Raw genomic sequence first — 12494 nt, forward strand, 5'->3', positions numbered from 1 at the left:
AGTGGCAAAGTGAGCAAGGGACTCACGTCTGAGCATACCCTGCCAACTTATGGCGAACAAAGCGGTACAAAAGGGGGTGGTGATGGACGGAGCATCTGAACCAATCAAACACTCACACCCAGTCAACAGATCTGGGTTTAATCCATCACCGTTCTTTAGCCCACTCTTCCACCCCAGTTCAGACATGGCCATATGCAAATCAGTCTGACCCTATGCCTCATGGGAACAGTCCAGCCCAACTGCCAAGCCATGCCTTCCCTGGACCGGAAGCAAGCTTCCTAGGACCGGTTTCTGGCATTTCAGCCGTCTTCAGCCAGGCTTGCCTGAATCCAGTGGCAAAGTGAGCAAGGGACTCACGTCTGAGCATACCCTGCCAACTTATGGCGAACAAAGCGGTACAAAAGGGGGTGGTGATGGACGGAGCATCTGAACCAATCAAACACTCACACCCAGTCAACAGATCTGGGTTTAATCCATCACCGTTCTTTAGCCCACTCTGCCACCCCAGTTCAGACATGGCCATATGCAAATCAGTCTGACCCTGTGCCTCATGGGAACAGTCCAGCCAAAACTGCCAAGTCATTCCTTCCCTGGACCGGAAGACAGCTTCCTAGGACCGGTTTCTGGCATTTCAGCCGTCTTCAGCCAGGCTTGCTTGAATCCAGTGGCAAAGTTAGCAAGTGACTCACGTCTGAGCATACCCTGCCAACTTTTGGCGAACAAAGCGGTACAAAAGGGGGTGGTGATGGACGGAGCATCTGAACCAATCAAACACTCACGCCCAGTCAACAGATCTGGGTTTAATCGATCACCGTTCTTTAGCCCACTCTGCCATCCCAGTTCAGACATGGCCAAATGCAAATCAGTCTGACCCTGTGCCTCATGGGAACAGTCCAGCCCGAACTGCCAAGCCATGCCTTCCCTGGACCTGAAGCAAGCTTCCTAGGACCGATTTCTGGCAGTTCAGCGGTCTTCAGCCAGACTTGCTTGACTGCAGTGGCAAAGTGAGCAAGGGACTCACGTCTGAGCATACCCTGCCAACTTATGGCGAACAAAGCGGGACAAAAGGGGGTGGTGATGGACGGAGCATCGGAACCAATCAAACACTCACACCCAGTCAACAGATCTGGATTTAATCCATCACCGTTCTTTAGCCCACTCTGCCACCCCAGTTCAGACATGGCCATATGCAAATCTGTCTGACCCTGTGCCTCATGGGAACAGTCCAGCCCGAACAGCCAAGCCATGCCTTCCCTGGACCGGAAGCAAGCTTCCTAGGACCGGTTTCTGGCATTTCAGCCGTCTTCAGCCAGGCTTGCTTGAATCCAGTGGCAAAGTGAGCAAGGGACTCACGTCTGAGCATATCCTGCCAACTTATGGCCAACAAAGCGGTACAAAAGGGGGTGGTGATGGACAAAGCATCTGAACCAATCAAACACTCACACCCAGTCAACAGATCTGAGTTTAATCCTTCACCGTTCTTTAGCCCACTCTGCCACCCCAGTTCAGACATGGCCATATGCAAATCAGTCTGACCCTGTGCCTCATGGGAACAGTCTAGCCCGAACTGCCAAGCCATGCCTTCCCTGGACCGGAAGCAAGTTTCCTAGCACCGGTTTCTGGCATTTCAGCCATCTTCAGCCAGGCTTGCCTGAATCCAGTGGAAAAGTGAGCAAGGGACTCACGTCTGAGCATATCCTAAGGATGCTCAAGGAGGCTCAAGTCAGGAGCCTGGATGAAAGAAATCTACATCTGCACAGGTAAATTGTGATGTGCTGGAATGTTTGGATCACCATCAGTAGACTCCCCAAGGCCCCGAGGCTCCTGGTGCAGGGGTGTCCTTTGGTGTTGGAAGTCAGGTTATCACTGCCATCGCATTGTGTGGGGGGGGGTTGTCAAGCAGAGGCTGCAGGTGTTGACGTGGAGTCCGGCAGTGGTCAACCCATGAGTGAGTCCTGCTCAGGATCGCTGGTGAACCTTTTCTGGACTGATGGGCCAATTGGACTCAGGCAGTGAGTGTCGGGTGCAGAGGTGGTCAGTTTTGCGCTTCCACAGGCAGAGCACTTTCGGCCAGATTCATGAAACGAAAATCGGCTCGCAAAGGGCCAGATTCTGAGAATCTGGCCCTTTGAGAGCGCAATTATTGCATTTGGGATTCATCATCCCAAATGCAATAATCGCTATTATAGAATTCGCTATTGTGCGAGGAATTGCATTTAAGGAATCTCTATTTGAGATTCCTTAAATGCAATTCATCAACCAATTTTAAATTGCGAATTCGCAATATTTGGCCGCTATTTACCACGAAGTCTGACTTCGTGGTAAATAGCGAAAAAATAGATTAAAGCACTTTAGTGCATTTTTTTCTTTTGCATGTTACACACACGCATGTCCTTTGGACATGTGTGTGCGCAACACCTGTGTAAATTTTCATTTCAGAGGTGCTACAGGGTGTCCTTTGGACACCCCTGGCACCCTTGAAATCACATCCTTATTTGCAAATAGCAAATTGCTATTCGCAAATAAGGAATAACTCCCCATTCATTCCTATGGGCCTTTAGGCCCATAGGAATGAATTGGGAATTATTCCTTATTTGCGATTAGCAATTTGCTAATCGCAAATAAGGAATGTGTAGGAATCGCAATTTATTTAGCAATTCCTACATGAATCCTGTTTTGCAAGTCCTTAATAGCGATTCCTTATGAATCGCTGTTAAAGACTCGCAAAACGGCCCTTTCATGAATCTGGCAGCTAGTCTTCTGGGCAGGTCCACAGTCGATGGGCGATTAGGAGTCTTTTTAGAAGGCAGGCAGTCCTCCCAGGGTCCTGGAGGTCGCTGGGCTGTGGGACAAGTCGCTGTTCTGTAACAGGGTATTTGAGGGTTGCAGAAGGACCGGTAGGTCCTTCTGGGGCCAAGTCAGTTGGTGCTTAAGTATTCTCTGCTACATGGCTTTTCTTTGTCCTCTACTGCTCAGGTTATCAGTACTCTGGGGATTAAGGTTTAGGGGTGCCCCTAAATGCTGAATTTAGGGGCGTTAGAGGGGTTAGAAGGGCGTTACACGAGTTAAGAGGTAGTAGCCAATGGCCAATTACCTTTAGGGTACCTACAACATTTGTATGTCAACTCCCTCAGGAGAGGGGGCATACCCCACCCTATTGATGAGAATCCTCTAAAACAATATGGAGTATTTTGAAAGGACGGAGTCCCTTCAGCTCAAGGCCTCTTAGGGGTGGCCCTGGCTGAGAGAGGACACGCCTCTCCTGCTTACTAATTTTCCTGCTGATCTTGCCGCCGGCTTGGTCACGGGAGCGGGCATGTCCACTAACTGGAGAGGCCCTGTTCAGCATGACAAAGGATGGGAAGCTTTTGAGGCTCACCGCCTTTCAGTGCTGTTCCTACTTCGGAGTAGGTGTGAAGCACCTCGACCCAGAGCAGGCTTTGTTTCTGACCCACAAGAGCAAAAGGCTCCCACCTCAGCATTTCAGAAACATGTCAAGAGGCTTGTTGTCTGTTGCAGACCAGTCAGGCACACAATAGTAGGTTGGTAGGTTTTCAGGGGGCATCTCTGAGGTACCCTCTGGATGCATGTATTAATGAAACCAGCATTGGCATCAGTGTTGGCTCATTAATCTGAGATATTTGGTATTAAACAACTTGGAAGCCTATCATGGAGCTGTGGAACTCGTAGCAACAAGCTCCCAGCCCATGTACTCAGTATGGCTTAACTGAGCACCTCTAGGGGCATATTTAGAAGGGGATATCGCCACCAGAATATCACTTTTAGTGATTTTCTGGTTGCGATATCCCTTTCTCCTTATTTACAAAGCAGCGCTAAGCGAATTAACATGCTTAAACCCGCCTTGTAAATAAGATCCCTTTTCACACTTCACTTAGCGTGAAAGGGGTGTGCAATGGGTGTTGCAGTGGGCGTTCTACCGCAACACCCATTGCTTTTTTACGCTGCCCCATATTTACAAGGCTGGGTGGCACCAAAAACTAAGACTAGGTAATACCTAGTCTTAGACTGACGATAAGAGGAGAAATTATTCATTTCTTCTTGTTTTTGCCCTTTCTATGTCTGCAGCACTCATAGAAAGAGCAAATCGCCTTTCAAGATTGCTTATGTGCAGGAAGGTGTCACTTCTTGCACATAAACAATCACACCTGCAGCGCAGTCACCCTTGCAACATGGCGCAAGCGTGCCTGCACTGGCGCCAGGTGGCTTTATTAGTACCAGCACTAGGGTAAACACAGGGGTGCGTCGTATTTCTGTAAGTACGGTGCCTCCCTGCGTTTTAAAAATGTTGGATTGCAGCGTTACCAATTTTGACATAACCCAGCATTCTGACATTTTGTTGTAAATATCCCCCAGAATGTCTAAGAATGGACTTAGACACTATAGGGACATATCTGCTCATGTAGTTATGCCCTCCCATGAGGTAAAGTTTACCCAGCCTTAGGGCTGTAAGGCCGGCTGTAGGGGTGATTTACCTATGCCTCTTGCTGTGCTGGTAGGCTTGGATCATAGGGATGTGTACCAGGGCAACTTTTCACTTTTATCTGCATCACAACACGCAGGCTGCAGTGGCAGTGTGCATGTGTTTGGCGAGGTGTCTCTTAGGGTGGCACAATACATGTGCACCCCTTAGAGACCCTCTATGGTTACAATGCCCTTGGTACCACTGGTACATTTTACAAGGATCTTATATATGGGAAGAAGTGTGCCAATTGTAGTTCAAGTTCAAGTTCAGGAAGTTGTATAGCGCACTACTCACCCAGAGGGTCTCAAGGCGCTTGGGGGAGGGGGTGCATTATTTATCGAATAGCCAGGTTTTAAGTTCCTTTCTGAAGGAGATTTGGTTCTGTGTAAGGCGGAGGTGGGTGGGGAGAGAATTCCAGGTCTTGGCCGCCAAGTAAGAGAAGGATCTTCCTCCCATGGTGGATCTGTGGATGCGCGGAACTGCGGAGAGGGCTTGATTGGAGGATCTTAGTTGGTGGGTGGGTGTGTAGAAGGACAGTCGTGTGTTGAGGCATTCGGGTCCTAGTTTGTAGAGGGCCTTGTGTGCGTGGGTGAGGAGACGGAACGTTATTCTCTTGTTGACGGGAAGCCAGTGGAGGTCTTTCAGGTGACTGGAAATGTGAGCTTGGCGAGGGATGTCCAATATGAGTCTGGCTGATGCGTTTTGGATGCGTTGGAGTTTTTTCTGTAATTTGGCTGTGGTTCCGGCATAGAGGGTGTTTCCATAGTCTAGTCGGCTAGTGACCAGTGCGTGGGTTACAGTCTTTCTTGTTTCGGTGGGGATCCAACGGAAGATTTTTTTGAGCATACGAAGTACGTTGAAGCAAGAGGATGAGACGGCGTTGACTTGTCTGGACATTGAGAGGGAGGAGTCTAGGAGGAAGCCTAGGTTACGTGCGTGGTCTGTAGGTATGGGTGCTGTGCCCAGAGCCGGTGGCCACCATGAGTTGTCCCAGACAGAGGGGGATGATCCTAGGATGAGGACTTCCGTTTTGACTGAGTTAAGTTTTAGGCGGCTGGTTTTCATCCATTCGGCTACTTCTTTCATGCCTTCGTGAAGATTGGTTTTGGCGGTGTTAGGGTCTTTGGTGAGGGAAAGGATCAGCTGGGTGTCGTCAGCGTAGGAGATGATGTTGAGGTTGTGTTGTCGCGCGATGGATGCGAGGGGACTCATGTAAACGTTGAAGAGGGTCGGGCTGAGTGATGAACCTTGTGGTACTCCGCAGATGACTTCGGTGGCCTCTGATTTGAATGGGGGGAGTCGGACTCTCTGGGTTCTCCCGGCGAGGAACGAGATGATCCAGTCCAGGGCTTTTCCTTGTATGCCGATGTTGTTGAGGCGTTGTATGAGGGTGCTATGACAGACTGTGTCGAAGGTGGCGGAGAGGTCGAGTAGGATGAGGGCAGCTGTTTCTCCGTTGTCCAGTAGCGTTCGGATGTCGTCTGTCGCTGCAATGAGGGCGGTTTCGGTGCTGTGTTTGGCTCGAAAGCCGGACTGTGAGGTGTCTAGGGAGTTGTTGGATTCAAGGAAGGCGGCGAGCTGGCTATTGACGGCTTTCTCAATGACTTTGGCAGGGAATGGGAGGAGGGAAATGGGGCGGTAGTTCTTAAGTTCAGAGGGGTCTGCTGTGGGTTTCTTCAGGAGGGCGCTGAGTTCGGCGTGTTTCCAGCTTTCTGGGAAGGTAGCGGAGTTGAAGGAGCAGTTGATGACATCACGGAGATGGGGTGCGATGATGGAGTCTGCTTTGTTGAAGATGTGGTGGGGACAAGGGTCGGTTGGTGAACCTGAATGGATGGAGTTCATTAGGCGGATGGTGTCTTCAGTGGTGATTGGGTTCCAGGCGCTAAGGTTGTTGGGGAGCGGTTTAGGTTCGGAGGTGGGTGGAGTGGACTGTTCTTTAGAAATGTTCTCAAAGCTGTTATGCATGTTGGCGATTTTGTTGTAGAAGAAAGAGGATAACGAATCGCAGAGGTCCTGGGAGGGAGTAATGTCATTTGAGGCTGCGGTGGGGTTGGTAAATTCTTTGACGATGTTGAATAGTTCCTTGCTGTTATGGGCGTTGTTGTCTAGTCGATCCTTGAATGCTGATTTTTTGGTGGATCGGATCAATTGGTGGTGTTTGCGGGTGGCTGCCTTGAAAGTGGTGAGGTTGTCAGTGGTTGGGTTTTTTTCTCCATGTTTTCTCGAGAGTACGGCATAGCTTCTTGGATTTCTTAAGGTCATCGTTGAACCAGGGGGCCTTTTTTCTACCCTGTTTGGTTTGTTGGTTTTTCAAGGGTGCTAATTCGTCAGCGCTGTGAGTGATCCATTGTTTGAGTTTGGTGGCAGCTTGGTTTGGGTCCGATGAGAGGGCGGGAGGGTTTTGGTTGAGCGATGTGAGGAGTTGGTCGGTGGTGATTTTGTTCCAGTTTCTTCGAGGAATAGGTTGTGGGGGGTTGTGGGTCGTGGTATTTTTGTAGCTGAAGTGGACACAGCTGAGGTCCGTCCAATGGAGAGCTGTGGTGTGATCGAAGGAGAAGTGTTTGCAGGAGGTGAAGATAGAGTCGAGCGTATGTCCGGCTACATGGGTGGGGGTGTCAACAAGTTGTTTGAGTCCGAGATTGGCCCGGTTGTTCAGAAGGCTGGTGGTGTTGCTGTCGTTTTTGTTTTCCAGGTGAAAGTTGAGATCTCCCAGTAGAATGTTGTTCTCGGAGGTGTGGGCATGTGGGCTGATGAAGTCAGTAATGTCTTCGCTGAATTGTGTACGGGTTCCTGGTGGTCTGTAGATGAGGGTGCCTCTAAGTGTGGTCCTGGGGTCGGTGTGGATCTGGAAGTGGAGGTGTTCGGCGGTTGCAAGGTTGTCGTCGAAGCTGGTCGTGATTCTGATGGTGCTCTTATGGACGATGGCGATGCCTCCTCCTGTTTGGTTGGTGCGGTCTTTCCGGATGATCTTGTAAGCGTCCGGGATGGCAATGGCGATGTCGGGTGCCGATGATGCGTTCATCCAGGTTTCAGTAAGGAAGGCGACGTCCGGTGAAGCAGTGTCGAGTAGGTCCCAGAGTTCAGTGGCGTGTCTGTGGACCGAGCAGGTGTTCAGCAGGATGCACTTCAGGTGGTTAGAGTCGGAGCTGTGTTTGGAGTTAGTGGATTTGGTGTGGGTCTTGATGCATGTGAACTTGCAGGAGTGGCAGGCGAAGAGACCGTGGGTACGTCCTGGGGCAGCTTCGTAGCATTGTGGTGTGCGTCCGGGGTTAAGGGCAAAGAGGGTGGCGGCGTCATACGTTATGCGGGAGGAGTGCAGTTTGCGGGGGCCAGGGGGTCTGGCGCTGGGCGCGGTCCTGGCGCGGACAGGCGTAGACGGGCTTACCTTTGGCGCACCTTCGGCGCGCTTCCGCTGCGCGCGAATGCATCTGTCATAAGTGGAGAAGTCGAGGGGGGAGGGGCGAGGGAGGATCAGCTGGGAGGCGGGGGCGAGGTGTAGGGGACGGTCTTCGAGGCACAACAACAACAAAATGGCAGCAGCAGCAAAAACGAAACTAGAGAGAGGCTGAGGCACAAAGCCAAAATCAAGCAGCTTAGACGACCTTTGAATAAAGCGCTACAAATAATCAAAGCACAACACAAGCAATGCACTTATAAATCAGAGCAACACAGCGAGCGCTGAAGGTATAATTATTTCTACAAATTCGGCAAAGCTTATCGCAATATAGCACGAATATACACAGCAGCCAGCAGATGTACAATTCTCTGATGATAGCAAAGAGCCTAGCTCAAACGATACCAGGAGTAGAGATGGGAGCGTGGGGAGCGACCGCTACTGAGAGCGTCAGGACGGTCACAGCGCTGCCGAGGGCGGGAGCAGGGCTATGCAATCAGTGGGAGGGAGGATCAGCTGGGAGGCGGGGGCGAGGTGTAGGGGACGGTCTTCGAGGCACAACAACAACAAAATGGCAGCAGCAGCAAAAACGAAACTAGAGAGAGGCTGGGGCACAAAGCCAAAGTCAAGCAGCTTAGACGACCTTTGAATAAAGCGCTACAAATAATCAAAGCACAACACAAGCAATGCACTTATAAATTAGAGCAACATAGCGAGCGCTGAAGGTATAATTATTTCTACAAATTCGGAAAAGCTTATCGCAATATAGCGCGAATATACACAGCAGCCAGCAGATGTACAATTCTCTGATGATAGCAAAGAGCGCAGCTCAAACGATACCAGGAGTAGAGATGGGAGCGTGGGGAGCGACCGCTACTGAGAGCGTCAGGACGGTCACCGTCATTGTTGTAGAAACAATGGTACTGTTTTGGGAACACAGGCACTGGTAGCCTAGTTAGCAGGAACCCAGTGCGCATTCAGTCAAAGATGCATCAGTCAAGCAACAAGTAAGGGGTTCCTACAACTTCCTCATAAATGTGGCCCTTAGACTTTTGGTATAACTTTACCTTTGTGAATCAGGCCCCTAGTGAGGTTGTCAACTGGGTCATTTGTCTCCACTTTCAAACAAAAATGTTTTGCATTTGGTCTGCGGTAGGTTAGAAGGTTTGCTGAAATGTCCAGAAACATTGGGATGTTTGCTCGTGACCCAGACACAGGAAGGGTCACTAAACGAGCGCAGTTGAGTGTTTGACCACCATGCTGGTAGTGATTAACAAGTTCATCTCCTAACTCCGAATGTTTTGGATAGCAGGGCGACGCTATTGTTTAGACATGCAGAAGTACATTTTATCCTGAAAAGACCAGGACATATATTGTAAATATAACGGAAGAAAGCGGCAGCTTGTTTTGTAAATACGGGCCATTAATTCAGCTAGCCCATATGATTTTTCTTTTTTAAAAAGTGACTTGTGGTATTTGGTATTTGTCATCAAGTTTAGTTTTGTTGATAACAACCTAAACAGGATGTCCTTGCAAACTGAATGAAAAACAACTCGGCTTGTCTTCCTCCCTCAGGAAGACGTTTTAGTACTCGCAGATGTCTTTAGTGGAAACACAGAGGAATGCATTTCAGTCAGTGTTTGTTTTTAACTCGAATACGTGTCAATAAAGCGGGTTTACAAATCTTAGTCCAATTTCCTCCTGCAGTAGAGTTCACAAATGCCATTAGCAAATATGCAATAAATATATCAATATATAAGCATTTTATATATATTCTGTGATTGTTTAATATTCTGTAAAATGTTGATAATATCTGTATGGCTATTATCATACATAAAAAATAAATTAATGTTATAACTATAATAAATACATACCCTGGGGATGTGTTTGCCATTGTATAGGAAAAATAACTAGAACTATGGATCCCTCCCCCCAAAAAAGGTTTATGCAGGAAAATATAGTGAATTTATGTATATGTTTTTTTAATCAGTGTTATCAATTACCTTGCGTCGCCGTGCTGTATTGCGATAAACAAATTGCTGAGAGTAACATGGAGATGTAAATATAAAATAAAACGTTTAAGAACAGGTGGTTGTTGTTTTTAATTTGTTAGTTTATGAATTAGGCCTTCAATAAAATAGGTATGCTTATTCTGAGAATGCGAAAAAGGAGAACAAGGGAGACCCTACTCACAAAGGAACCAGGGTAATGCGTTTATCCAGAAAAACAATGGTTCCTGGGGCATATTACTTCATAATTATTGATAAATGGGGACTTAATACCGATCAAAGTATTAGAGAAAGAGTGGCAATCACATGAGAGAGACACAATTAACGCAGTTTCAAACCATTGTTTTATATGTATTTCAAATGACAAAAGTAATTGAAATAGGTTTGACTACAACATATCATACAATATACAAAGTGCAATGTGTCCCCAGTGATTTGTGAAGTAACCAAAAATCAGCATGTGTACACTAAAGTGAAATATACAGGTTACAGTGGTAGCTATTTACAAGAAGGAGGACCACACAATTCCCGGAAGGTAGCGATCGAGCTAGTGGATAACGCGCCCAGAAAACCTCTGATATGTTGTAGTCAAACCTATTTCAATTACTTTTGTCATTTGAAATACATATAAAACAATGGTTTGAAACTGCGTTAATTGTGTCTCTCTCATGTGATTGCCACTCTTTCTCTAATACTTTGATCGGTATTAAGTCCCTATTTATCAATAATTATGAAGTAATATGCCACAAGAACTATTCTGAGAATGCTGCATCATGAATATGTTAAAAAAATATAGGGGCATATTATCAAGACAGTAGATAAAATTATCGCCGCCTTATCGGCAGAAAACTGCCGATAAAGCGGCGATAATGGGCTTGATAATATGCTCTATGGAATTCCAATCAAAGTCCATGTTAGATGTGCAGACATCTAACATGGGCTTCGATTGGAATTCCATAGAGCATATTATCAAGCCCATTATCGCCGTTTTATCGGCAGTTTTCTGTCGATAAAGCGGCAATAATTTTATCTCCTGTCTTGATAATATGCCCCATATTGCTTCAGCTTGATGTGACATGTGAGGAAGAGAATGGCAGATAAATAACAGCTCCTGCAATTCCGGCTAGACAGGAGAGAGGACACAGCAAGAGAGCAAAGAATTGGTAACAGGTTGAGCCTATTCAGCAGCACAACTCTCTGATAGAGAAAGACATATTGTGGGCATACGAAGAGCATATAGAGGCTTGGAGCCTCCCCATTGTTAACCACTAGTTGGCTTCACCGTCACTCTTATTTGCCTGCTTCATATTTAATGGAGTTTTGTGTCCTAACTTGTCAATTTTGTGTTTGTTCCTGCCATGGAATATAACCTCTTTACCATCTCTTTGACTGGCTGGCTTTTATGATGCCACTTCTTGCTTTTAGAGAACACATTTCTTTTGTTTGGGCACTACACGATACAAGAGTGCTTGTGTTCTCTAGTAGTCTTGCTCACATGCTTTTATCTCCTCCCTCCACATGCTGTCCCTCAGATTGGGCTTCACTCACTACATGGACACTAGTGTTGCTCTCTTTCACCTGAGTGCTTCCACTCTGCCATGCTCCACAATGGTCTCTTCCCTGTGTGAGTCTCTCTTTATTTATTTTAAAAGATTTATATAGCGCTAACAATCCCCATGATAGTATCAGAGTACTTTACAATTGAGCGATAGAGAGGAGGCATATAGATCAGACAACAGGATGATTAAAAGTACATGGGAGAAAAGCTCTACGCCAGCATAACAAGGCATAATCATAAACAGTCTAAGGGATCAATTCTGATGCCGGTCAGAAGGGATCCGAATCGGATTTGGGTTTGCCGAAATCGATCCGGAGCCCCTGTTTCCGACCGACTCGTTCCCAGTTCCGAACGACCTAGTACGATGCCTAGAAACTGTTAGGGCTGACCGAATAGGTTCTGGAAGGCATTCGGATAGGTCGAGCCTTTCTGGAGCTGATTCGTACAGCTCTATGGACTTGGTTTCCGAATGAGCGAGTACGATGACTGATTCGGACAGCCTTTCCGATTTGGTTTGCCCAGAACAAAAAGGCTGCCGGAATCGGTCTTTAGGAGCTCGTTGCATGCCCCCCTTCACCCGGGACCCTCTGAATCTGGCCTGAGGGGGTACCCAAAGGACCCCCCTTTCCAGCCATGCACAATGTGGCAGGCACCATGGGGTGCCCGTCATAGGGTGCATGGTTTTACTTCCCCACCCCTTTCTTCAATGGGAGCCCGTGTTCTCGTCCGGAGCACAGGCTCCCATTTAAGCCAATGGGAATCTGACCAAATCATATCCAGATGCATACGGATGCATCGTACTCGTTCGGTCAGACTCCCCCAATCCGAGTCATCCAGAAAGCATTCCAGAACCGATTTGGTCGGCATGCTTTCCGAGCAAGAATGAAACCGGGCCCTAAGCATGTACTAGGGGTGAGAGACGTGTCAGGGCAGGCCTGGAAAACAGAGGAACAAGAATAAGCTAAGCGGATTAAAAAAGTCACAGACGATGAAGCTAGGGGACCTAATAACAAAGTAAGTATGAAAAGTGCATAAAGAGGCAACTCTCTG

This window comes from Lissotriton helveticus, chromosome 8, assembly GCF_964261635.1.
Source record: "Lissotriton helveticus chromosome 8, aLisHel1.1, whole genome shotgun sequence".
NCBI classification, from domain to species: domain Eukaryota; kingdom Metazoa; phylum Chordata; class Amphibia; order Caudata; family Salamandridae; genus Lissotriton; species Lissotriton helveticus.